Here is a 23,794-nt window from a genome sequence, read left to right as displayed (position 1 = left end):
GAGAAAATATTCTCAAAAAATATAAACAGATGTTTTTATCCGTAACCTAATAAGCATTCAATAAGCATCATAAAAAGCACTCCTAATCACAGCAACTTTTAAAAATAAAATCCCGAAAATTAGCCTTTGAAAGGTCCAAAAAGACGGTTCTTGTCCGTCGCAAGAACCCTCAGAGGGTTCAAAATACAAATATGAGTGTAATTACCTCCCTAATGTGATATTACGCTGAAGGGACCTTTAGGGGAGAGGCATTTTGAATCAGGATGCATGAAATTAAATTGCCTGCGTTTAAGATAGCTAAGAAATTGTGAAGGGTTTTGTTCGGACCTCGGGGAGGTTAATGCCTGTGTTTTGGACTTAAGATGGTTATTGAGCGGGTTATATCGTGTTATGCAAGCGTTGATGTTTTAGTGGTTTTTGTTATTTAAGTATCCAATACTTACTTCGTGTGTTTAAGGATTATGGTTAAGTTTCGCGTTTAGAATAGGAACATTCCAGATCTTCTGAATTGTAATTTTATTCTGGGATACGGGTCTGCGATACTTGAAAAACGTTTATTTTGTTGTGTAATAAATTTTATTTGTGTTTTGAGAATTTGAGTGTGATTAACCAAGTATTTTATCAGTTTAGTTGGTAAATTACGATGTGAAAAGTCTTTAAAACTATTTTACAACATTTTCAGGCGCGGTTCTTTGTGTATCTGGCTGCAAAGTCTCCATTTACTATGTGCATTTGTTATTGATCATACAGCAATAATATTTTGAAGTTTTTTTAATATAATCTATTAATAAAAAGTCCCGTATGATGTTAAAAAAAAATACCAAAAAACTATTACTTTACCTAAATGTATAGAAAAAGTGCCATAAAAACAAGTTAACAAAAAATATTCAACTACCCACTCATTAAGTACGCCCACACAAACGGCATCTAAATCGTTTCCATCTAGGTTACTATGCCTTGGCCAGCGACCAAATGCCGGCAAATAAAGGAAATACATAAGGAAACTCCCGCATTTAGCTGTTAGCAAAATAACAAGATGGCTGAAAGAATAATGTTTGTTGTATAAACTACTTACTTAGTCGAAGATATCAATGTGTGGATTTTGGTCTGTTTATTAATGTCTAAGAATGTTTATAGGTCAAAGGCTTTGACGTATTGGAAGAGAGGATTGACTTTATGAACTTGGAATACCAAACGTGAATCAAAAGCAATTTCTGAATAATGAAGAGCTATATCGTTTTCAAAGCAACTTTATTGATTCAAGAAAAAATTAAAACAGCGTGGATGGTAAATACAGCAATAAGTACATACGTTCGGTATGTAGGAGCTCGAATATGGATTACTTAATGAAATTGCTACGCTTTATTACACACATTACATACATATAGTAAGGTTCCGGTAAGATAAAGTTTAACAAACCATCCAAAGGAAATGTTTGGCATACATCTATACTAATATTATAAAGCGGAAGAGTTTGTTTGTTTGTTTGTTTGTTTGTTTGTTTGTTTGTTTGTTTGTTTGTTTGTTTGAACGCGCTAATCTCAGGAACTACTGGTCCGATTTGAAAAATTCTTTCAGTTTTAGATAGTCCATTTATCGAGGAAGGCTATAGGCTATATATCATCACGCTACGACCAAAAGGAGCGGAGTACCAGTAATTTATGTTACAAAAACGGGGAAAACACCCGTTCTCTCTTATTGGACACAAGCGAAGTTACGCGGGTCAGCTAGTATATTATAAAACCCAAGAGTTATTACAAAACAGTCGTTAATTGATAGATAAATACGCATATATTTTTATCGAAAACTTCAATTTAGTTGCATAAACTTTCGCTTCGTGACATTAACCGTTTTCTAAATATTAAAATTAACTCATCGACATCCATTGTGTGAAACATCATAAAAACCAGACAGTATGGTGACATGAACAAAAATAACATAACATAATATTATGGGGCACATAAACACATCCCATTCTGAACGACATTCGTCCGAGAAGGAATGTGCGCAGATACGGAATGTTGTTTATTGGTAAACAAACACTGTTCTCAAATATTATGGCGTATTTGTAGAGATTATTTACATATTTTATTGTATACTAGCTGACCCGCGCAACTTCGCTTGCGTCAAATAAGAGAGAATATGTCAAAATTTTACCCGTTTTTGTAACATTTTTTATTGTTTCTCTGCTCCTGTCGGTCGTAGCGTGATGATATATAGCCTATAGCCTTCCTCGATAAATGGGCTATCTAAAACTGAAAGAATTTTTCAAATCGGACCAGTAGTTCCTGAGATTAACGCGTTCAAACAAACAAACAAACAAACTCTTCAGCTTTATAATATTAAGTATAAGTATAGATTGTATATGGTTTAGTGGTTTAAAAGTCTAAGGAGTAGATGATAGAATTTTTATATATTGTCTTTTATTCATGCAGATATTGACAGTTATTCGAGCCTTAAATAACCATCATGCCATAAATTGGGATGACTGACATGCCTGTCTGATATGGGAAGGACTGACACTCTGAAACAACTATCCAGACTAATCTAATCTCATTGAAGAAACCACGCGAGCGAAGCCAGTCATAAATTAGTCGATAAAAATAATTTCATAAATATTGAATAGTTCAATTGCAACGAAATTGACACCAATCTGGGAACGTCAAAGAGAAGGTTAACCGAAAATCATATTTAGACATCTTGTCACTGATTTTAGTATAACTTACAAAAATATTAACTCATAAAACGAAAGAAATCTACTAATATAAAGTTACACTACATATTTTTGTATATTTAATATGAAAGTTTGGACGGACGAGAGAAAAGCACTCAAATTTTATTGATATAGGTCGTTTATGAGACAGTTTTGTGAACTTATGTTTATTTTATGATCTACTAATGCAGTGTGTATCGAAACAATCCAGAGTAGTGGTATATTTTTTGAGTGATGTTAAATAATATGAACTTATGTGTTATGTGATAGTCTCATTGCTTAACTACTGGGTCGGTGTAGATGAAATTTACCGGTGTTTATTTGTAGCCAGACATAGGCTTCCATTTTTATTATAAACTAGCTGACCCGGCAAACGTGGTTTTGCCTTAAAAATTAAATAAAAAAACATTGTCCAGCGGACAAAATTGTGAATCTAAACCATTCTCAGATCCCCTTGAACACACACAAAAAATTTCATCAAAATCGGTCCAGTCGTTTAAGAGAAGTTCAGTGACATACACACTTATAGAAGAATTATATATATTAAAGATAAGTGTAGCTGGATTTTTATTTCTTTAAGAATCAATATATAATCTTTGATGAGCTTTTAAGTATTCTCTTTCCGAATCATCATCATCGGCCTGTGTCCATCTATTGCAAATGATTCAGGTGGCGTCAGATAGATGAATATTTGTTACAAAGTAACATCTTCGTTCGTGACTTAAAAGACCTATGCAGGAGTGACAGCCGAATAATCTCCTGTGAATCAATCATGGAAACTATTAAAAATCTAACCAGTAGTGAATAAATATTAAGGAAAATTTTTACATCGATGTTGGAAAATTCCTTTTCAGTTTATGAAATCACACACACATTTCAGTAGCATCACAGCACTGAGGGTCAACATCAATAATATCCAAGTTCGAGTCCCGGTTGTGTAAACAGATAGGGTCCAATTAAATGGCCTCGAGTTGTGTGCGTAGGACCAGCACGAGATTGTTTTATTTGTGTCCATTTGATTTTATGGATGTATGCCTTGATGTATTAGGTTTGCTATTTGATGAGGCGAAAATGGAACATTGGTTTGTGGGAGGAAGCTGTAATAAAGGCTTTAAGTGGTTTAAAATATGAAAAAACTAGCATATAAACAAACATATTACGAAAAACGATGTTTACAAACTTTTGTACTTATATTATTCGTGTGAAGTAGATCAAAATAATGGAATTAAATGAATATGTATGATTCAGAAGAAGTTTGCAAGTGTAAACAGTGGTTATTAAAATATCTATCTTTCCAGAAAAAAAATATAGTCCAGCCTGAGGTAAACTTAAAAATACAATGTTGAAAAATTGTTGTACAAAATATTTTTAGCGGCTAGACTATATAATATAAAAGAGAATAATATCACTAAAATCATAAAATCAAAAATCAACTTCATTTACGGTAGGATATTTCAAAAACAATTCCTTTCCCGCTAAAAATAACGTCAGCTGTTATTGTAACCGCCATTTTGGTCCATAGACAAGTAGAATTCATCGCGGATGGCTGGAGGCTAGTAATATCCTGCAAGGCTGGCTACTGTGAGACCTTTCAAAGCAAACAGCGAAGCGTCCAAGCGGGAAACACCTACGAGAACGATATTCTAGGCATGGTGGGTAGGTTTGATACTGAACTTTGTTGAAAGTGATTTCGAGAATTCAATGAAATGTTTCTTTGGATGTAGCCCAGTGAACTGTTTTGCAATATAAATGAGTCAATGTTGTGATCGATTGAGTAATTCATGATTGATATACCTATGGTGCTCCGAAATGCATTATCTTGGTGTAATTTTCTGATTGAACTAATATAATCAGAAAATGATTGTTTCAAGATTTAGGTGTCGTAAATGGCCGTGATTTATGTATTTTAGAGTGCATACATATCATATCATGCTTTAATAGTAGTATAGTTTAGGTAAAAAGGAGGATTTATCTATTCTTCTACATATTATTTTGCAATTACAGTATTTGTGTATTTCGTCACTCTATCCATTACTTTATTTCTCAACCATAAATCTAACATCTAATTCACTGTCAATAACGTGAGTACACTCGTCCAACATATAAGTTTAAGTGCAAATGTAACCCTCCGGAAATGTTTGAATTCACCAATGTTTGTACAGGACCAATTAATTATTGAAATCCTTTTAAATTTATATTTGCACTACGCTCTTCGCTGTTCAAGGGTAATTCGTAGCGAGAACATTATTGGGTTTAGTGATACAGCTTTATTGTATCTCTTGCTGCGGAGAATTGAAATTAAATTGAGATTTTAAAATCACTATTGAACTGGAGAGCGGTAAGAATTTGTTTTATTCGTTTTAGACGATTATTGTGTTAGTGCTTTTAGTGCTAGAAACTGATGTTAATGCCGATTCCCAAAATAATTTATATTATCATGAGGCAATAGATTCTTTGCTAAGGTTGCAAAAAAAGTTTGCCTTGAGTAAAATATATTTTTATGTAAAAAACAATTTTCATTTTCTAGCTTTAAAATTAACACAAAAAATACAAGCACTTTCATCTTCTTGAAGCTGAAAGTATAAAATGTAAAATTTTTCCTCAAACATATTGAAGTTCTCAAGTCTTCATCCTTCACTACAGGATTCGTTTAAAAGTAATTTCGCATCTCTCTTTTATATGGTTGGCGAAAATTTTATTAAACTCGTAGCGTGCTCGGTTTCTTCATAATACAGATTAAGATAAAAATTGAGATGACGTTCGGTCGTCGACGGCAGCGATATTTTTTTAATTTTCTCAAACAAGATCTCGAGATTCGATTACGATGTAGCGTCTTGCTGTTATTAAATTTTGTTTGGCGCCCAGCGTGGGGTGTATTTGTTTATGGCGTTTCGATACTTTGTCGGTGCTTGAGTGCATGATGAAAATACAGAGCACAATCTTGTTTTTGTCACTTAATTTAGCTGCAGAGAAAGAATGAACGCCGAAGAAAATTGTAGCTTTTCTTGAGTAAGTTTTTCATTAGCAGACCACAATAAAAGTGGGCTGAATTTTATCAAAATACTGCAAACAAAGCCTTGTTTATTATCTGACCTAATTTCAACAATGGGCACAACCGATAAATAACACAAATCTAATCACCTTTTTTCACGGAAAAATTCAACTTCAAACACACATTGAAACGATAAGGAACAATTTCAATTGTTCGTTACATTAAAAGCCAGAACTCACAAAGAACATAGAAAAACAACAAAGAAAAAGTTTTTAATGATGAAACCGGAAACTTGGAGGCATCACTCGTAATTGTTGAACCTACACCGGTTACAATCGTTCTCCATTACTACAAAGAACATTAATATATTTTTTGTTCCTCCTCACTGAAATTTCAGCTCCTTTCTTTTAATTCTACCCCAGTTCCCTCCGTCTTTATGAAATAAGTTTTTTTTCTAACAAGATTACGTTTTATGAGCAAAAAATTGAAGGATAACGAATTTAGAAGCGCCTGTGCGGTGTGTCGAGGTACGCTGTATAATATTTTTTTGCCTTTGACATGAGTTCTTTTTAAACTTTTTTAAGAGGGAGGGCTACTTAGTCTCGCATTTGTCTATTGTGAAAATAATATGGGGATGAAAGGGAATGATTTAAAGTAGAATTCTTTTTGACGTCTTTATTATTTTGATACGCAAACATTGTTTTGATATTATGAGTATCTCGTTATAACGTCGACTTGCTTTCCCTTTTCAATTGTTGTTTTGGTATTTCTGTTCCGTGTTTAATGGGAGTAAGTTTTGATGAATGAGTTCAAATATTAAAATTGTAATGTTAAGGAAATTTTCGCTACGTTCTTAATGTGCTTTAGAAGGATTTGTGTAGTTAAAAAATTCATATTTGTATTAATGCAATATTGTTGAGTAGTAAATACCTAAACGAAATGCGACGTATTAACAAGAAGAACAGACGCTCATGTAAAGTTACAATTATTAAAACACCCCCACAGCTTAATTATCTCATAAAAATAAAACAACAGAAAAATATCTAATCCTGTATCTTTCCAATAAACCGAAACACCCCTTTCCACCAAATTCGAAATCAAATCAAACTGGTATTTAAATCAATTGATTCATGCACCCTTTCTGCATGCATTATTGCTCATACACACTAAACTCCTCAATTTGACTAAACTATGAATCCGTCACCTATAATCTGGTACAGTGCCATCTAGCGGGGGCCAGACGTATTATCATATCGCATGAATATTGTATAAGACGGTGTGATTCAATTAGACTTTGGGCCGAATGCGGCGTCAGGAACGCGACTCAATGAATAATGTAAATGTTCAAACTTTATACAATTTTATTTTATTATAATTTAATGAATTTTGCGATTGCAGTTAGTAGTTGATTGAGTTTCATGTTCTTTTTTAAATAGATTTTTTTTAAAGCTAGTCATATTCACTGGTTTGTAAACGTACAAATTAGGTTAAGTAATATTTGGCTAGAACACTTTTGAGATATTTATGGTTATTAAAGATGAGCGCCTAAATGTAAACGCGGTATATATTTAAAGGTTTGTTTAATCCTGAGACAACATATAAGTATGCGTTTAACAAAACCCTGATTAAAGTGAAACGAATTGAATAGAAGATAGAGACTACGTCGTAAATGCTGTCCTATTCCTAAATATGTATATTTATATCTACCTTATTATCCCAAGAATATAATAATACTTGAGCAAAAACAAACCGCCCTAATAAATTAGACACAGCACATAAATTGCAGAATAAAACAAATGTATTCAAGTTTGCCCGGACAATAAGGAAGCCTACACACGTATAAACGTATGTAGAGTAAATAGAGACTGCAGTAGCATAGAAGTAGGTTGTCGTGTGCGAGCGGCCTAACGTTGCCGTTGAACAATGAGCACAGAACGAATTGTGTTCACTCATACAGGCTCAGTTTTATGTACGGAGATTTAGAGGATCTAAGGTAAGGGAGGTAGCGATTTTAGGAGATGTAGCGGGAGCGGGAATCTTCCAGGAACATGGCAACGGTCATTAACTTTTTAAAGCGCAGTAGCATAAAACTTAAGCATGTAGAAAATCGATGACATTTAATATTATGTAAAGATTTGTTAGTAACGGAATACTTCATAGTATGCGTCTTTTAGGATAAATTGTGATCCGTCGATTCAGAATTAAAATAATATAACTAAGATTAACGAATTCAATTCAATATCATTTTTAGGTATGTAACACATGTACGTTCTACACAATATGCTGTATAATGTAGAAAACAATTGAATTAACTACAAACAATCCCGCTTCAGCTTATTACTTGTACATTTTACTCTAAAAGCAGTCGGTTGGCAGTAAATCAGAGCACGGCGCCGGCGACCTCTCGCGCCTTATTATGTTTATTCATGAAATTGCTCATCTAGCGAAAGTGAATCTTTGTTTACTTGTACGTATAGCTGTGCGGAAAAGGAAGGAAATGCGTATTGCGATTGGAAAGAAAGAAAAATTGAGAAAAGATTTTTTTGAACGAGAATTTTTAAAACGATTTTTACGGCTATAGTGGTGTTATAAGTTTGCTTCAGTTAGTTCGAATTGTTCGTCTTCATCTAGTCTTATATTCTTCACTTAAATTAGACTACTTAAGATCGTCTTTATCTACAGTCTTAAAATTTTTGCTTAAATTAGGCTACTTAAGAGTCTCTGGTAAGTAGTTTTAAGATATCTTTTTCTAGATTTAAAATGTCCAATTTTCTTATTTACGTCTAAAACAGCACCCGTGGGAAATACGAATCACTCAAGCCGAACTAATTTATCACCAAACTACAACAATTAAAATACAAATAAAGACAAACTCAGAATTAAAGCAGACAACCTAAAAGTTAGATACGTACATATAATCACGCCTTGTTCCCATAGGAGCAGAAAGAGATTAAGGAACGCCAGATTATGATCTGTGTGTCTTACTAGGACGTTCTTTTAAAATCTTAAACAGTGTTAAAAGTTAGGGTAACGTATTTGCACCGTACCGTCTGTAGCTAAACAAAACTAGTGCACAAATATGAAATGCACACCCAATCTTGCAGCAAAACCCTTGGTTTTGTACTCCCATACAGAAGGCAGCATTTCTCCATATTCATACAAATGATTCTCCCTGCATTCTCCACAATGCATGCACTCACTTAGCCCACATTTGAAACAATTGTTGATCTACTTACCGAGTTCCAATGTAAAATGTCTCAGCCGGGGAATGAACGAAAAAATGCTTATGCAAAGTGTTATTATTTTTTTTTACAGTCGGGTAAAGCATTGCGTAACGGATGTGAGGGTGGGGTTGTAAAGATAGCGATCGGAGAGAGAATCGAACTTTCCAAAGTATTTAATGGAAGTTTTATTTTTGAGTCTAAATGTTCCTATTTTATAAAGTGTGGTACTAGAGCCATAAAAATTGCATTTTGGGATATAAGATACTAAATTGTTAGTTTGATCTCCTACACTTACGTTTCCTACACACTACAAGGACAAGTATCATATATTATGCAACTTAGCGTTCTGTTTTCCGGATTAAAAATGTAGCATCGAAGGATTGAGCCGCGGTTTCTAAATACTTTTAACGGTAGTTTATCTATTCAATAGCGTTTTTTATATAAATTTAAACGCTATTGAATAGATAAACTACCGCTAAAAGTCCCTCAGAAACCGGGGGTTAGCAAGTCACCCATTTGTTCTAGATTACCGTGGTAGATTCACGGCATAACTTTTCCTTCGTTCCGTGATAAACCTATGCCCGTTGGTCGTTGGACCGTGGGTCTTTAGTCAATGGGTTAGGATATTTTCAATTTCATATTTACTACAACTTCTAAGTGACTGAATGAATAAGCTGGTAAATTGAACAATGACCCGCTAACAATGGCACCTCACCCGCGGAAGTATCTCCCGCATTAGCCGGATCTCAGAAATGGGTCACGCCAGGATTTGGTTCACTCTTATTGCCAACTGATTTAAATATAACTGAGGAGGGATGAACCTCTCTTTATGAGCCACTCTGTACTTGTATGTGTTTAGTATTGATTGTAGTTTATGGGATTTAGGTTTGTTCATTTAGTTTTGTGATTGAAGTTCTTAATTTAGAGCGTGTAAAGTTAAATGTTTAAATATTTTTTGCTCTTATTACTTTTGACAATAACACCTACGGGCAACAAGAGCACGACTCCTTTTGCATCTTCATTTTACGGACAAAACCACGGAAAAAAGTTAAGTTTTCTATGTGTTATTCTAGTACATAAGGCTATAATCCCAATTTTCATCAAAATCTGTTCAGAAGTTTTGATGTAATTAAGTAACAGAAATCGCATTTATCATAGTTATGTAAGCTTTCAGCCAAATGGGCAGAAAGTTACTGAATCGCTAGTTTAGCATTTCTCTATAAACAAAAAGATGAATGGCGGTTGATTGCTTTGTAAACAAAAAATAGGGAAAGTACTTTCCTTATACAATGTACGTACGAATGTAAGATAAATTATCTTCGAAAAAATGACATATGTAGCTTCTATTCAAGATTTTTACAACAATATCCCTAGACAGGCTTTCCGAACCCATTTCAATCAAACGGCAAATTTTCCAAAGGTACCAAACAAAACATTGTTTTAAATGATGAATCGTTCTCATTGCGTTATGAATAATCATTTGTTTTTGTTTTTTGTCAAGTACCTGACGGCAACGGAATCTTAATGATAGCTCATTGTGAAAGATATCTTTGTTCCGTAAATTGTTTATGAGAACGCCAATTTTGAGAGAAATGTTGCTTTTTGGAATGACGTTATTTATTTTTGCAATTGTTTGTATTTGCTGTTTAAATGTTAAGGCTTTTTGGTTTGATTTTGTTTTGGAAATCAGAATCAATGAAGTCTATATGAATAATGTATGTATATTTATTACTGACGTGATTGAAATTTTCTGTTCGGAGTTGTGTGAAGCATGAAATACGCTGATCTTTCTGACTTTCTGTCAAAATTGTATCAGATTTTCAAGAATAATGCCCGGTTTCTGAGTACATTTGGCGGTAGTTTATCTATTCAAAAGCGTTTTTTTTATATGAGCTTAAACGCTAGTGAATAAATAAACTACCGCTAAATGTACCTCAGAATCCGGGGTAAGAGTCTTAACTTAACTCTACTTAAAGTGACAAGTAAAAATTTTATTTATTTAAACTTCTTATACAAATTTGTATAAAGGCCAAAGGCATTTTCTGCCAGTCTACCTTGGGGTGATGCAAAAATCGACACAGCTTTTCAATTTAGACATCAATAACTTGGCTTTATCAAAGCTCTTCTAACAGCATTAATATTAAGATCTTCAACTATGCAAGTGCAACTAAAATAGCTTAAAAACTCAATTACACAAATAGTATGAAAAATAATAGAAACAAACAATAATTTCCCTCATAATTGTGAAGTGTAGCCCCATAGCGGTTTCAACGTAGGTGTGTTGACACAGTTCCCGCTGTAATCTAATTAGGTTACAGATTATAAAGTAATACACACGTTACCGTTATTATAAATATATTAGTGCTGCTGTAATATTTTATTATAATTAGTTGAAAATAATTAACAGTTTGTGAAGGTACGAAGAAAATTTCAATGAAAATAACAAATCAATAATTAAGTTAGTGATAATGCTATTAAAAACATAATAATTGTATTTTTTTTACCATAGATATGACAGAGTGTTTCACGATTAAGTTTTAAATGTAACTGAAAAACTAGCAAAACGTCTGAAGGCAATAAAGAAACCTGGAATTATCATCTTATTGGGAAAGTATTTACTCTTTAGACTACTGCAATTTAAGCATATTGAACTAGTCATTACTTTTTGAAAACTATATACTAATTTAATTCATTTTCGTATTACAAAAGCCTTATACTTTTTCCTTTGTCTTAAAATCCTGCTGTCCTTGTCTTTCCATTGTAAAAGTCGCAACGTCTACAATTTATGACTGTCTCACGACAACTAATTCTTCAGCATCTCGTTAAAACCGACTAAACGACTTATTAATTTTGTACAGATTTTTTACAACACTTGCAATTAAACTTTTATGAATGGCGTCTTTCTTTAAACTGTATAAAGATCTTTTGTTCATTTATTCTTACTTTGCATTTTGCTTAGATTCGAAAAGATATTCATTTTTGATTAAGCTTGTCGGTTTTCTTACTACCGGGCATAGCGTCGAAAGGCCTCTCTTTCCAGATCTTCAAATAACTTTGAAAAATGTATTAATACTACCTATAGCTTAAGTTATTGCTTTTTTCTTAATTTAATTTGCATTAAATATTTTTTCCCCTGTAACCTGGTGATTAGTTCCTTCTAGATTATCTCATTTTGACAGAAATAAGACTATAGGTAAACTTATTTACGGTCTAATTAACAGTTCAATAAACCTTCATATAACACCAGCCTAATTAAAAAACAAAAACAAACATCGCAATTAGAACACTGGCCATTAACGACAGTGTTGCCATAAAAATATATCCGAACGACACGTGAGCGTCCGAATTAATTTACTTGGCAACACTATAAACTTTATACTTGTATGATTCCGTTAGATAAATTCGTAAATTAAATTTTTGTGCACGCAATCTATTTTGGACTTTATTATTATGATAATATGATGTAATATCGCGTGTTCAGTGTTTGAGCCGAGCCTTAAAATAATGCTTTGGGCAAAAGCTTGGGAATGAGGGGGTCATTGAGCTTTGCCCTATGTAGGTCAGATAGAAGAGATGGATGATTTTTGGCCTCGAACTTTTAGGATTTAGGATCCCATGGTCATATTTGTCTTGTTGATAGCTAGCTGTTGGTAAGTTTCACTTCATACACTCTACATATTCTGAGATATACATAAATTTAGTAATAACAATGACACAATACAAATTTTATTGCTAGAATAGGCTGTTACAGACTGTAACAGCCTATTCAGCCTATTGCTGTTTCTAAGAGGATTAAATAATAACATCCAGGCATTAGATTAGAGTAAGTTAATTCGTATTAAGTATCAATCAACTGCAGTTTATTCACACAAAATATATCTTTAGCAATGAAACTACCAATTAAATTTAAGTATAAGCCTAAAAGTTTAACATTTAACATAAAACGCCATCAAAAACAACTTAAACTAGAGAAAATATGACCAAAAAACATCCAATAAATCGAGCATACAATTAAAACTTAACTAGGTCATACTGTTGGTATAAATACAGCTCGGTTCAATCTCTTAGCGGTCCCCTAGCGAGATAGTGAGAGTTTTTAGGTCACAAACATGGGGTTATGCAATGATATGGGACGGTTACGTAAGTTGTTTGGCTTGCCATTGATTTGTGTGGGAAATTAGGGAAATGTCGTAGTGGATTTTTTTCTATACGTATGTGTTGAAAAGATTTTGAATACTAGGGTTGTGTATGCGAAGTATTAGTTAATAATCGGAGTGAATGTTATTAAATTTGCGTGAGTAAGTAGTTAAATACATGTGTAAAAGCACGTAGTTTCTCATAGAGATAATGGAGATGCCAAAGTAGATCTACCAATCTGCGGTTTGTTTTAAAAACTGTCAAATGTGATATGAAATTAAGTTTTGTATTGTATCACAATGTAAAACAGATTTATTAAATGTAAAATTGCTTATTTATTATACCTTTACATATATTAACCGATTGATACTTAAAACAAATAAAATACAAGTAAAGCATGTTAACTAAAAGTATCCTTATGTTGAATACATTTGTAGGACTATAGTTAAATATTAGCAAATACACTTAAGTGCAAAGAAAAAGGCACAGAAAGTGGTCTTCGTTTTAATACTTTTTTTGTAAGTGGTTTCCGCGTCGCCACCCACTTGAGCTCAGTACAAGGCGATTAAAGGATAATCCGTAGCATTAAGTTATTGGAGACCTTCTTGAGATACTTGTGTTTGTGGTAAATGGATAGCGGGTACAAATGGCGTATTAGAGTAATGAAAGTAAAGAAATATGTAAGCGGTAATATTATTTATTGAGTTTTAGTCCTCCAAACATGTTGAAATTAGAAACCAAGTTATACAATATCTCATTAATTTATTTGAGAATACATTAAAAGATAGACATATCTTCATCTTTTAAAAATAATTTTCGAATAAAAAATATTGTATTTGACATCGAAACAGCTGTTTTGATTGATTGTGTAAAAAATAAAATACAACAAATAAGAGTATCTAAGGTACTAAAGATCTTAAAACACATCTAGACTCGAAACCTCTTATATGTACACAAATACTAATAAACCTGTACAAACAAAATCTTTAGAAACCTACCAAAACAGTATTCAAAGCCTCAAACCAAACATCTACAAAACCCCTACGGTTTAGGTACACAGAAACAAACACGGTAAACAGAATGCAGAGTTAAGTGTCGAACTAATAAGTAGTAAGAAGTTTCGTTTAGACGCTGTGTCGCCCACAGATATACGCTGTTCAGTGTTCAGCTTACTTTGTTTTGAATATGAGATGGTTTTTAGCTGTTGCAGTCGATACTGTCGAGTATCGAAAGTTTGACATTTAAATTACACTGCGAAAATAGTTCCTACGACGCCCGCTAGAGGCGTTGATCAGATTTTCATACAAAATTTCTCGATGACTAGCTGATTGTCGGTAGTCGATAGTAGTAGGGCATCGAGCTACAGGATAGCATGAAGAGTTAAGTGTCGAACTAATAAGTAGTAAGACGTTTCGTTTAGACGCTGTGTCGTCTACAGATTATATACGCTGTTCAGTGTTCAGCTTGTTTTGTTTTGAATATGAGATGGGAGCTGTTGCACACAAACGCGATTCTCTATAGTCGATATTGTCGAGTATCGAAAGTTTTACATTTAAAATTGACTGCCAAAATAGTTACTACGACGCCCAATAGAGGCGCTGAACAGATTTTCATACAAAATTTCAGATGACTAGTTGTCGGTAGTCGATAGTAGTAGGGCATCGAGCTACAGGATAGCATGCAGAGTTCAGTGTCGTACTAATAAGTAGCAAGACGTTTCGTTTAGACGCTGTGTCGCCGACAGATATACGCTGAATATGAGATGGTTTCTAGCTGTTGCAGCTCGGAAAGCGGGATTTAAGAATCGTATCATGCCATAATATTATGTGAAAGTGTTTTGTTTTCTTCTTACGTGTGGAAACGACTGAATTTATTTAGAAAGAAATTTGACAGAAATGGGTATTATAAATAGTCTTCTACCGGAGAAAGGCTATTTATATGTACAAAAAGGAAACGCAGGTAAAAAGTCGTTATTACAATAGTTTATTCATAAAGTTATTGTTCTGTTCTCAGTAAATCATGAGGACTTTAGAAAGCAAAAATGCGACTGCAGACTAAATTTAATTTGGCAATAAAAAATATACCGACTATATCTTTGCTAAAAAATATACCTATAGCCGTTGTTGATACTTCCTCGAGAATACATCGAATATTATGTAACCCCTCAAGGTGATAATAATATATAAACTAAATAGTTATTTACATCGATACACAAATGCAAAGGCGAGCATTCCGGGTGGTGTATAATCCGCGGATATCTAGCGAGGGGAATCCAACTTAAATTGTTGAGCAATCCGAGATCTTAGTCCACAGTAATGTTGGGAATCTGAAGGGGTTTCTATGCTGTAGGGTTATTGGGAGATAAGTCTTGGGTTTTTAGGATAAAAGCATGGGATTTTAGTAATATCTATGCTATTTTGGTTAATGCTACGTTCTTGTATAAAAAGGCCCATGGCAAAAGAGCCTGAAAGGATATCTAAAGTGGCAAGAGAAGTTACGATATATACTTTATCAAATTGGAAAATAAATAGTCTGTAAAAAAATAGTAAACTAAGTGTTATTATCGGGAACGCATGTAGTCATGTACCACATAGATGTGAACTGTTTTATATGCAATGGGTTTTTGACATCTCAATACATTCTGTGGAATATCTATCGTTGCTCAGATCCAAAGTTTCTTTTGGGACCTTTTCGTTTATTCTTTGCTACTACTTAACCTCTTACCTCTACAAATTACTACAGAGTTTAAGTAATGTCCTTGTACTTTACCATTTACACCATCAAAAGCTTTTAAATTCCATTCACCAAAAATAAACCAATTTTTTCAACTAGCCCAACTATGTTTGTGTCAATCGTCCTGTTTAGCATAGAAAGCGAGGTGTCCCCATCGCTCGGGGCCATCGGCTCGCTATGTGATACTGAGAATAAGTTCGTTTTAGTTTAGATGAAACTATACTGAGTTGTCGAAGCGTTTATGCTTTTGTTTCTAATGCTTTTTAGTTGTTTGGTTAAGGCTTGTTAGGTTTAGAGTATGTTGACGTAAAAATATGCATCAATTTTAAAGTAATTTGAATGGCGAGAATTAAGAATAGAATTCAACTATACCGACATGGAATAAACAAACTAACAATAGGATTACTGGTCAACCGAGTGTCAAAGTTGTTCAACCAACCCGAAGACTTTTAACATGGCTTAACGATGGTTATTTTAATGAGCAACAACCGGCACCACTTTTTACTTTTCAAAACCGAAGACGATCTGCTCAAATAATAACATGCGGCTACCCATCTATACACTGTCCGCACTAAATCCTCACATAGCTTTTCGACCAGTGAGCGCAATTAGCTAAAAACTGTTATATAGTATTACACTGCGCTACTGGATTTGTAAGTATCGTACCGTATGTGGCGTTCTTTGGTCTCTGCCTACCTCTATGGGAAAAAGGCGTTTATTTTGTATGTAAACTATTATATTTACACGAAAGAACATCTTAGGTATTTCCCAATAAACAGTTAAAACATAGAAGTAATGTTCCTCTTACTCAATCACATAATCAAACGTACAGCCCTTAATATTCACATCAGTCCCTCAATAAAACGTATAAAATTCCATATGGAAGTATAAGAATCAATTGGTTTCCTCAAGTTAGGCGCAAAGCCAAGTTCTTGATAGCGATTCGATATGCACATAAATTTGTACACGCCTTACAGTTTCATAGCGGAATGGAAAGATTTCGCATTTTTTACAATGTTTCAATAAAAGGAATTGTGAAGTTAATTAAGATTTTAAACTCCTACTGTAGGAATTGAATTTTAATAAAAACTAGGAGTATGGGATAACACATTAAGGGACGGTTCACATCTGACGGAAGATGCGTCGGGCGTAGCCTAAATAGTATGGGATTCGCAACGACGCATCATCGGTTGAGTGTGAACGGTCAAGTGTTTTTCTATACATTTGTCTATTTTGGCGTTACGCGACCGATAATACGCGACGCATGTTCCGTCAGATATGAACCTTCCCTAAGTGCAATATTTTACTTAAGTTGAAAATGTTCACTGATGTTGTACGAAAAACTCTGTATTGGAAAATCTGTTATTTTTTAATTACGTTATGTCGTAATTGAAAATGTAGTTTTCTATAAGCAAAAACTTATGAATGAGTTATTTATTTGGATTAAAATAAAGCAGAAATATACACAACAGGAAATTTATATTGCAAACAATACATTCAACTTTCAATTATAATTTGTGCACTGCAATAAAACAAGCATAGCGAACTAAATTCCCGTTCTACTACTTTTCATTCTACCAGTATTTTCACAGAATTCGCAACCTCCATAGCCTATTTACCGAATGCCGTAGAAAAAGTAAAAGAATGTGTAAAATGCTAATACCATGGACGGTATTTGCTTAAAAATTCACTCCGAATTAGAACTTGGGACCTCGCCGTGCACGATAATGCAGACATTTTTATTTTTATGTGAAAACTTTTGGAGTTCCCATGACATAATTCCTATAGAATTGGGTTCATTGCGCAACGTACGGTTAGAAGCAAAAATATGTGTATACTATACCAATTTCAACAACAGTTTTACACACATATTGTACATGCTTAGTAGTGAACAAACAAAATCACTTGCTAACGATACTTATAAACTCATTTTACTGTATTCATATCCCAAATGAACCTAATTTATAACAATGTAAATATTAAGATTACTACTCTTCATTAACTTCAAAGTAACTTAGCAATCACTCTTTGTACTTGACTAATTAATGACTATAATTAAATGAATATTTTCAAACAAGAAAATGTGACGGTGTGATCATTTTTGTTCGTGACTGTACAGGTTTATTTGGTTGTATTTTTATACGATATTGTAAATATCGGGAGATTAGAGAGAGTTACGATAGTCATTTTGGCTAATGTTATAGATATTATGGCGAAATTGGTACACGATACTTTTATGATACAGTATAAGTGGAAATTGTAAACCACTTATACTGTTGTTTGTGGTACTCGTCCTCTATAATATTAAATACAAAATACCCATACCTCACAATAGTATGTTTTACTATAGCAAAAGACAACACGTTCTTAAGCATTTGCTTGTCTGCAACTAATATTGTTTTGTAAATGCCATTGCAGACTTATTTGTGGCGTTATCAATCGTACTTTGAAAGTCTAAACTACACTTAAATCCAGACATTCGGCACTAATTTGGCAAGGAACAGCATAAACTCTTCCTCATAAAGGCGGAACCTCAACTTTACTACATAAAGGCGATCAAATAAAAACGGATCTTAAGAATAAACGAGGAAATCTTTCACGGTCTGTCCAATGCACTACCGAACTTTGGGATAGTTTTAAAAAATCGACGATATTTTAAGTTCAGGAGCAAGAAAATGGCTTTTTGCTGTTGAAACTTTATAACTTTTACCTTTGAGTGCGTTGAGTGTCATTCTATCGTCAATATTTCCCTCAATTCCATTTCGCTGCGGTCCCGATTGCGGTGGGATGGCAAAAAACTTTAACGTTCGAAACTTGGTTGCAATTTTTCAAAAACAAAAATTTTGAATAATTGTGCAGGCGTTTAGGCGTGTTTTTTAAAACGCTATGCAGTTTTCGGGTTACGCTTTTATAATATAGTAGTTTTTTCACAAACTGGTATCCCGTTGTGTATGTTTTGAACGAGACTAAATAAAAATGAAACTTGTGAATATAGATTAGAAAAATTATACTGCTTTTTGTGACTTTAGTTACGAGATAGTTCTTTTTATACTTAGACGTCAAAATAACCCACAGCTGGGTAATGGTCTTCTTTCGAACGAGGGAGGGGTTACGCCTTGAGTTCATCACGGTGGCCAAGTGTGGATTGGCGAAGAATCAATATGGTTTTGTTTATAAGTGTACATTCGAATACGAATGAGAACAACAAAACTGTCACCTTACATCATGGATAACCGTTAAATTAATGGACGCTTTTCAACGGCAGTTTCGAAAATAATTTTCGAATTTCAAATTTGAATTTCGTGCCGATGGAACGGAAGTGACGGGAAATCTGCGATCGGAACGGGCTGGTCCGCCATTGTCTTCCGGAAACGAATGGTGCGAGAGGGTTGGCAGAATTGGTGACCGGAAATAGCGCGTGTGACCAATGCAAGCGTTTTCAATGTCTGTTTTGATAAAAAATCAGATTTTGATGCTTTGATATTGAATTTAGACAAAAGTGACAATATAGTATGAGATTAGGGAGACCTATTTGTGATAGATGACAGTCAATATAATTGCATTTACGCTTGAAAATTTCATAAGGTGCATGCATCGTTGATTGCTAAAACAAGGACAACAAGACACAACAACACATCGTATCGTCTTTAACATTAGGTAGACAACAGTTAGTAAAACATTTAAAAAATGTCAAAAAAACAATTGTACTGGTATCACGTTCAATTTAATCCTCTTACAGTATAAAATATATTCAGAAACTTGCAAACAAACATCATTAATCTACACTATCTAGGAGCTAAGCGGACAATTTTTCACGGAACACTTAGATGTAATTAGACTCGCCACGATGCGGGTAGTCTGATAAAATACATTGTTCATCTACTTCGTTCATCAAGTTAATGGCGCACAAGTTTTTCGGCCAGTCATCTTGTAAACGACTTGTGTGTATGTGTGGGTATTGACGGATATTGGGAAAGGTGGGTTTGAATTTAGAATAATAATAAAGGTTTCAAAAAATATATAGGCGCAGAATGACAGAATCTAGCTACAAAGTCTTAAGGTCAAAAAAAAACTTCATTAGAAAGAAAGAAAGAAAGAAGAAAGTTTACTAAGTAAAACCAGCCATCTTTCGTGTGTGTCTCTGACACACGAAAAATAACATTGTACAACACGATATAAAATGGTAATGGATGAAATGGAAATAATTAGAAATACAATGTTAAAATTTTGTAATTACATCCTTTAAGTTAAAGGGTTATTTCATATTAGTATTAGTTTTACTGATTGCAGGTTGAAAACACATACTCAAATAAAACACGAGTAACTGCTCTTGTATATGCTACACATTATTTTTAGAAACATTTGGAAAATTACAAGATTGTTCCTGTATAGGGCAAATTTAATCTCCAAAACCTAGAAAGAAAATTGTAAGATTGCTTTAAAATTGCTTTTTTTCCACAAAAGAAAAAGTGCCTGCTTCACATTTTCACCCAAAATCATGAGTACACTTAAATCTATAAAACGATTACCGCCTTAATCTTGCAAAAAATCGCAAGATCCGTACGATTTGGAAGAAATACGTCCACAAGCGCTGGCACGGCGTTACCCCCTCATATATTTAGTATGAAACGAAGCGGTACAATCAGCCCATTATCTGCAGGAGGGGGTTAATGGGCCAAGCTGGACTTGTTCATGAAGATAGCAAATGGGGAACTGGCTCTGTCTTCGCCATAACGGGTGAGTGTACTTGAGACCCGTTTTAGTTTTTGTCATGCGGTTAGATGAATTGGTCTTTTGATGGGTTCGTTTTTGTCAAAGGGAATGTCTTTGACTGTTTTATAGAATTCCAGTATGCAATTAATTGCTATAGTACCTTGTTGTTTTACTTTACCGCTAAATTTTGAAGTAGACAAGAAGTTTATATATTTTTTAAAGCTCTCTTTAATTCGGGAAGAAACGTTTGCCCAGCAGTGGATCAGTAAAGAAAAATGTTCTTTTTATTTTTTGACACGTATTTGAAATAACTATATATCTATACACCTAATCATGTTATTCAATATCATACATGGCATCATTATCCCTATATCCTCTGGTACGAATACAAACGAAAATTTGTTTCTTTTATATTGATCTGCAAAGACCAAACAAAGCAATTACGTTAATTGACTACCGTAACATACAAAGCTTAACATTTTCTTTTTACAATCAATATGAGAATTAAAAAGCTTCATTTTTCCATTTTCTTTCGTTCCCCTTCAAAGAATTACCAAGCTCTGATCACGTAACAATAATTCAACGATGACAATAAAAGGTTTTTATGCGGTATAAACAAAAATTGTTGTATAAAGACATCGGGCGAGATCGGGGAACTTCGGGAATGATCGGGTAAGATCGGGGACATCGGCGACGCCAACCACGCGGAAGTGTGATAACCGAACGATGACAAGGGCTGTCAGGGACATTCGTATTTCGTGAGCTTTTAACTCATATTTTGTACCTTTTGTGAATCTGTATACTAAAATAGTTAAGTGAAAGTCTCTACCCAATTTTTAGATACAAAATATTTCATTTGAAAACTGTAGAATTATAAAAAATGAGATAAAATGCTGCGATATTCCTTTTTCTTTTAATTAGTCAGTACAATTATAACTTTTAAACTCTCGCTTTGCATGTTTAATGTATAATAGAATACGGGAATTAACGGGATGCGCCCAGGCTGACTCTAGTCAGCCTGGGCGCATCCCAGGCTGACTGGAGTCAGCCTGGGACCACGGCGAGTGCAACCTGCGTTGAAACGTTAGGCATTTTAAAGTAAAATGCGTGTTCGCGTTAATTCCCGTACTCTATTATACATTAGTCAGTACAATTGGTTTAGCGGCCAAAGCGTGATAGGCAGATAAGCAGAAAGAACTACTTAATATTCATAGCTTTATAGTATTGATTTAAAGAAATATAAATTTAAAAGCGAAGGAACCGGCAGAATATCTCTTTTAGATAATAATCTGATTTACTTGAGAATTGTCAACCCTGCATTCTACAATCGATGCAAAACGAGTGTTTGACGGATATCGTCGGCTAAATTGCAGCAAGCATAAAACGAAGCGCACTGAGCACGCAATGGATCGGAAACGAGAGATTTGTATCGAAGATTGTACTTACAATGTTGTCATGTCTGTTTCAAGTACATACCTGGAAACAAAGATAGATAAATTAGTATTTTTGAATATCGTCTCGTGAGAAAGTTCACAATATTGCATACATAGGACACCTAAATAATGAGCTCAATCATCAGCCCTCTATTACATGGGTTGTAAATTATTGTACATGCCAAACCGTAGGGAAATTTTTATATATCTCTCCTTCATCTCATTCTGCGTTAGTTTATGTAGTTTCTATAAAACATGAGATGTTGAAAAACATCTCTTAGGAAAAAAGGTTTTCCTTATAGATAAACAAAAAATAGCTTTGAATTTTAGGTTGAACTTAATGTCAATAAAGTAAACAAACATAACACCACGATAACATAAAGGGCACAAAAACCCAGAAACATCACAAAACATTACAACAACCCAAAAAAGCAACAATTAAAAGTTACACGAACAAGACTCGAACCCCTAACGTCTTGTTAATCTCATTACCATAGCTTGGAGGCACGAGAAAAATATTAAAAAGTAAACAAATAAGGCAAAGGAAATCCAAACAGCCTGAAGGTTGTACAGTTATCTATAATGTCAAAGTTTTTTTTACATTATATGACTTTTTGGTCCCAAGCCAGTATTTTCGTGAGTCGTCAGTTTTCGCGTATCGTCGCCTAAAGCGATGGGGTATTTTGGTGTGTGTTCATTCTTATGTGAAGATATAATACAGAGGTATGTGAATAATAATATATGTGCTTTATTTTTTAACAAACTTCAAAAAAGAAGGAGGTTCTCAATTCGTCGCGATATATATATATATTTTTATGTATGTTTGGCGATCATTTCTAAACGGATGGACTAATTTGCAAAAGTCTTTTTTTGTTTTATAGATATTAGATTCGATATTTAGCTTTTGTTTGTTAAATAAGTATTTTAAGAAAATTGCCACCGGTTTTATAAATAGAGAGACTTCTGATGTGAAGGAAAAACCTTAAAAGAATTAGTATACCATCGTAATTATATCAATGATCTAAGTATAACACGTGAAATATCGAGTAAGTTAAGTTGCCTTGAATTGCCTTGTAAAATACAGTCTAATTATGGCTGAACTGCTCTATGAGAATTAAGTTGAATGTCTCCTTGTTCCTTATACACTTTAAAAGTTGGTCCTGGACTTGATTTTTAATTAAGATGAAAAGAAATTGACACATAGATAAGGCAAAGATTTCAAGAAAATAGAAAAAGAGAAATACAAAAAAAAATACATCATTGAACAGCGCATTGAAATGAATTATCATAAACAAAAGCATCAGCAAGATAATATAAAAGGAAAAAAACTCGAGAAATGCCGAAGAAAATGTATAAGATATTCATGTCTAAGACACATCCTTAAAACACTTTGCAACCTGCACTATCAGGGGAAAATAGACCTTGAAAGTATTGACATAGGGTTCAAAATTAAGTGTTTCTGAAATTATTTTTTCAATGTATGAAATTCCTTCAACCGTTTTCTGAAGACAATGCCCTCTAAGAATAAGTTCAGTAAAATATTTTCGTATCCGTTGTGTGACGGCTCGCCTGTTATTAAAATGTTTTCTTTTGTTTATTTTCCGTTGAGTAACTTTTTTAGTTTTAATATTGTACAGAAAATAAGTTCCTTGCCTCTGTTGTTTTTTTATTAATTTATTTGGTATTGCAAATTACATTTTTATATGCCTAGAGATTTGAAATTACCGAAAAATACAAGTAAATTAGAAAAGTTTAACCGTACTTACCGTACGAATGGTATATTGTTCAAATACTGCAAGTCTCGCTATAATATAGCTTTTTTTGTCTAATTCCTTTTTTTTAAGTAACT

General features: G+C 33.6%; 1 protein-coding gene across 6 annotated transcripts in view; it reads right to left on the bottom strand.

Annotated features, from left to right (window-relative positions):
* The window catches only part of LOC142972194 (uncharacterized), a 421,890-nt gene that overhangs the window by 53,143 nt on the left and 344,953 nt on the right, over positions 1–23,794 (bottom strand). The gene's annotated exons all lie outside the window — the stretch shown is intronic.

Source organism: Anticarsia gemmatalis, chromosome 4 (assembly GCF_050436995.1).
Source record: "Anticarsia gemmatalis isolate Benzon Research Colony breed Stoneville strain chromosome 4, ilAntGemm2 primary, whole genome shotgun sequence".
In the NCBI taxonomy this organism is placed as follows: Eukaryota; Metazoa; Arthropoda; class Insecta; order Lepidoptera; family Erebidae; genus Anticarsia; species Anticarsia gemmatalis.
Note: the sequence above shows the minus strand (reverse complement) of the source record. Positions and strands in the feature narration are given on the sequence as shown.